Below are 6000 nucleotides of genomic sequence, written 5' to 3' on the forward strand. Positions count from 1 at the left end.
AATACTCTACCCTCAGTCCTCGTCCTCAATCCACAACGCTCAATCCTCGATCCTCAATCTTCAATCATCAATATTCAATCTTCAATCCTCAATCCTCAATCCTCAATACTCAATCCTCAATCCTCAATGTTCTATCCTCAATACGGAATCCTCAACCTTCAATCCTCAATCCTCAATCCTCAATCCTCAATCATCAATACTCAATCCTCAATCCTCAATCCTCAATCCTCAATCCTCAATCCTCAATCCTCAATCCTCAATCTTCAATCCCCAGTCCCAAATACTCAACCTTCAATACTCACTCCTCAATCCACAATCTTCAATCCTCAATACTCAGTATTCAATCCTCAATCCTCAATCCTCAATCCTCAATCCTCAATCCTCATTCTTCAATCCTCAATACCCAATCCTCAATCTTCAATCCTCAATCCTCAATCCTCAATTCTCAATCCTCAATCCTCAATCCTCAATCCTCAATCCTCAATACTCAATGTTCAATCCGCAATACCCAATCCTCAATCTTCTATCCGCAATCCTCAATCCTCAATCCTCAATCCTCAATCCTCAATCCTCAATCCTCAACTTTCAATCCTCAATACTCAGTCTTCAATCCTCAATCCTCAATACTCAATCCTCAATCCTCATTCTTCAATCCTCAATACTCAATCTTCAATCCTCAATCCTCAATCCTCAATCCTCAATCCTCAATCCTCAATCTTATTCTTCAATCCTCAACACCCAATCCTCAATCTTCAATCCTCAATCCTCAATCCTCAATCCTCAATCCTCAATCTTCAATCCTCAATACTCAATCATCAATCCTCAATCCTCAATCCTCAATCCTCAATACTCAATCCTCAAACATCAATCGTCAATCTTCAATCCTCAATACTCAATCTTCAATCCTCAATCCTCAATACTCAATACTCAATCCTCATTCTTCAATCCTCAATACCCAATCCTCAATCTTCAATCCTCAATCCTCAATTCTCAATCCTCAATCCTCAATCCTCAGACCTCAAACATCATTACTCAACAGTCAGTCCTCGTCCTCAATCCACAACCCCCAATACTCAATCCTCAATCTTCAATTCTCAATCCTCAATCCTCAATCCTAAATCCTCGGTCCTCAAACCACAATCCTGAATCCTCAATCCTGAATCCTCAACCTTCAGCCCTCAGTCCTCAACAATCAGTTGTCAATCCTCAATCCTCAGGAGAATATCATCAATTCACAGTTTTCAATACTCAATACTCAATCTGCAATCTTCAAATCTCTATCCACAAACATCAATTCTCATCACTCAACCCTCAACACTCAGTCTTCAATCCTCAATCCTCAGTCCTCAATCCTCAATCCTCATTCTTCAATCCTCAATACCCAATCCTCAATCTTCAACCCTCAATCCTCAATCCCCAATTCTCAATCCTCAATCCTCAATCCTCAGACCTCAAACAGCAATAGTCAACCCTCAGTCCTCGTCCTCAATCCAAACCAACAATCCTCAATCCTCAATCTTCAATCATCAATATTCAATCTTCAGTCCTCAATCCTCAATCCTCAACCCTCAATCCTCAATCCTCAATGTTCAAACCGCAATACCCAATCCTCAATCTTCTATACGCAATCCTCAATCCTCAATCCTCAATCCTCAATCCTCAATCCTCAATCCTCCATCTTCAATCCTCAATACTCAATCTTCAATCCTCAATACTCAATCCTCAATCCTCAATCCTCATTCTTCAATCCTCAACACCCAATCCTCAATCTTCAATCCTCAATCGTCAATCCTCAATTCTCAATCCTCAATCCTCAATCCTCAGACCTCAAACATCAATGCTCTACCCTCAGTCCTCGTCCTCAATCCACAACACTCAATCCTCGATCCTCAATCTTCAATCATCAATATTCAATCTTCAATCCTCAATCCACAATCCTCAATACTCAATCCTCAATCCTCAATGTTCTATCCTCAATACGCAATCCTCAATCTTCAATCCTCAATCCTCAATCCTCAATCCTCAATCCTCAATCCTCAATCTTAATCTTCAATCCTCAGTACGCAATCTTCAATCCCCAATCCTCAATCCTCAATCCTCAATCCTCAATCCTCAATCCTCAATCGTCAATCTTCAATCCTCAATACTCAATCGTCAACACTCAATCCTCAATACTCAATACTCAATCCTCATTGTTCAATCCTCAATACCCAGTCCTCAATCTTCAATCCTCAATCCTCAATCCTCAATCCTCAATCCTCAATCGTCAATCTTCAATCCTCAATACTCAATCTTCAATCCTCAATCCTCAATCCTCAATCCTCAATCCTCATTCTTCAATCCTCAATACCCAATCCTCAATCTTCAATCCTCAATACTCAGTCTTCAATCCTCAATCCTCAATCCTCAATCCTCAATCCTCAATCCTCAATCCTCATTCTTCAATCCTCAATACCCAATCCTCAATCTTCAATCCTCAATCCTCAATCCTCAATCCTCAGTCCTCAATCCTCAATCCTCAACCTTCAATCCTCAATACTCAATCTTCAATCCTCAATCCTCAATCCTCAATCCTCAATCCTCAATCCTCAATCTTAATCTTCAATCCTCAGTACTCAATCTTCAATCCTCAATCCTCAATCCTCAATCCTCAATCCTCAATCTTCAATCCTCAATACCCAATCTTCAATCCTCTATCCTCAATCCTCAATCCTCAATCCTCAATCCTCAATCCTCAATCCTCAATCGTCAATATTCAATCCTCAATACTCAATCTTCAATCCTCAATCCACAATACTCAGTACTCAACCGTCAGTTCTCGTCCTCAATCCACAACCCCCAATACTCAATCCTCAATCTTCAATTCTCAATCCTCAATCCTCAACCCTCAATCCTCGGTCGTCAAACCACAATCCTGAATCCTGAATCCTGAATCCTCAACCTTCAGCCCTCAGTCCACAACAATCAGTTGTCAATCCTCAATCCTCAAGAGAATATCATCAATTCACAGTTTTCAATACTCAATACTCAATCTGCAATCTTCAAATCTCTATCCACAAACATCAGTTCTCATCACTCAACCCTCAACACTCAGTCTTCAACCCTCAATCCTCAGTCCTCAATCCTCAATCCTCAATCTTCAATCCTCAATACTCAATCTTCAATCCTCAATACTCAATCCTCAATCCTCACTCCTCATTCTTCAATCCTCAACACCCAATCCTCAATCTTCAATCCTCAGTCATCAATCCTCAATTCTCAATCCTCAATCCTTAATCCTCAGACCCTAAACATCAATACTCTACCCTCAGTCCTCGTCCTCAATCTACAACACTCAATCCTCGATCCTCAATCTTCAATCATCAATATTCAATCTTCAATCCTCAATCCTCAATCCTTAATACTCAATCCTCAATCCTCAATGTTCTATCCTCAATACGAAATCCTCAATCTTCAATCCTCAATCCTCAATCCTCAATCCTCAATCTTCAATCCTCAATACTCAATCTTCAATCCTTAATACTCAATCCTCAATCCTCAATCCTCATTCTTCAATCCTCAACACCCAATCCTCAATCTTCAATCCTCAATCCTCAATCCTCAATTCTCAATCCTCAATCCTCAATCCTCAGACCTTAAACATCAATACTCTACCCTCAGTCCTCGTCCTCAATCCACAACACTCAATCCTCGATCCTCAATCTTCAATCATCAATATTCAATCTTCAATCCTCAATCCTCAATCCTCAATACTCAATCCTCGATCCTCAATGATCTATCCTCAATACGCAATCCTCAATCCTCAATCCTCAATCCTCAATCCTCATTCTTCAATCCTCAATACCCAATCCTCAGTCTTCAATCCTCAATCCGCAATCCTCAATTCTCAATCCTCAATCCTCAATCCTCAACCCTCAATCCTCAATCCTCAATGTTCAATCCGCAATACCCAATCCTCAATCTTCTATCCGCAATCCTCAATCCTCAATCCTCAATCCTCAATCCTCAATCCTCAATCCTCAATCCTCAATCCTCATTCTTCAAGTCTCAACACCCAATCCTCAATCTTCAATCCGCAATCCTCAACCCTCAATCCTCAGTCCTCAATCCTCAATCCTCATTCTTCAATCCTCAATACCCAATCCTCAATCTTCAACACTCAATACTCAATCCTCAATTCTCAATCCTCAATCCTCAATCCTCAATCCTCAGACCTCAAACATCAATACTCTACCCTCAGTCCTCGTCCTCAATCCACAACACTCAATCCTCGATCCTCAATCTTCAATCATCAATATTCAATCTTCAATCCTCAATCCTCAATCCTCAAGACTCAATCCTCCATCCTCAATGTTCTATCCTCAATACGCAATCCTCAATCTTCAATCCTCAATCCTCAATCCTCAATCCTCAATCCTCAATCCTCAATCTTAATCTTCAATCCTCAGTACGCAATCTTCAATCCTCAATCCTCAATCCTCAATTCTCAATCCTCAATCTTCAATACTCAATACTCAGTCTTCAATCCTCAATCCTCAATCCTCAACCCTCAATCCTCAATCCTCAATCGTCAATCTTCAACCCTCAATACTCAATCGTCAACACTCAATCCTCAATACTCAATCCTCATTTTTCAATCCTCAATACCCAGTCCTCAATCTTCAATCCTCAATCCTCAATCCTCAATCCTCAATCCTCAATCCTCAATCTTCAATCCTCAAACCTCAATCCTCAATCCGCAATCCTCAATCTTCAGTACTCAATACTCAATCTTCAATACTCAATCATCGATCCTCAATCCTCAATCCTCAATCCTCAATCCTCAATCCTTAATACTCAATTCTCAATCCTCAATGTTCTATCCTCAATACGAAATCCTCAATCTTCAATCCTCAATCCTCAATCCTCAATCCTCAATCTTCAATCCTCAATACTCAATCTTCAATCCTCAATACTAAATCCTCAATCCTCAATCCTCATTCTTCAATCCTCAACACCCAATCCTCAATCTTCAATCCTCAATCCTCAATCCTCAATTCTCAATCCTCAATCCTCAATCCTCAGACCTTAAACATCAATACTCTACCCTCAGTGCTCGTCCTCAATCCACAACACTCAATCCTCGATCCTCAATCTTCAATCATCAATATTCAATCTTCAATCCTCAATCCTCAATCCTCAATACTCAATCCTCGATCCTCAATGTTCTATCCTCAATACGCAATCCTCAATCCTCAATCCTCAATCCTCAATCCTCAATCCTCATTCTTCAATCCTCAATACCCAATCCTCAGTCTTCAATCCTCAATCCGCAATCCTCAATTCTCAATCCTCAATCCTCAATCCTCAACCCTCAATCCTCAATCCTCAATGTTCAATCCGCAATACCCAATCCTCAATCTTCTATCCGCAATCCTCAATCCTCAATCCTCAATCCTCAATCCTCAATCCTCAATCCTCAATCCTCAATCCTCATTCTTCAATCCTCAACACCCAATCCTCAATCTTCAATTCCGCAATCCTCAACCCTCAATCCTCAGTCCTCAATCCTCAATCCTCATTCTTCAATCCTCAATACCCAATCCTCAATCTTCAACACTCAATCCTCAATCCTCAATTCTCAATCCTCAATCCTCAATCCTCAGACCTCAAACATCAATACTCTACCCTCAGTCCTCGTCCTCAATCCACAACACTCAATCCTCGATCCTCAATCTTCAATCATCAATATTCAATCTTCAGTCCTCAATCCTCAATCCTCAACCCTCAATCCTCAATCCTCAATGTTCTATCCTCAATACGTAATCCTCAATCTTCAATCCTCAATCCTCAATCCTCAATCGTCAATCTTAATCTTCAATCCTCAGTACGCAATCCTCAATCCTCAATCCTCAATCCTCAATCCTCATTCTTCAATCCTCAATACCCAATCCTCAATCTTCAATCCTCAATACTCAGTCTTCAATCCTCAATCCTCAATCCTCAATCCTCAATCCTCAA

Source organism: Calliopsis andreniformis, chromosome 11, assembly GCF_051401765.1.
Source record: "Calliopsis andreniformis isolate RMS-2024a chromosome 11, iyCalAndr_principal, whole genome shotgun sequence".
Classification (NCBI taxonomy): Eukaryota; Metazoa; Arthropoda; class Insecta; order Hymenoptera; family Andrenidae; genus Calliopsis; species Calliopsis andreniformis.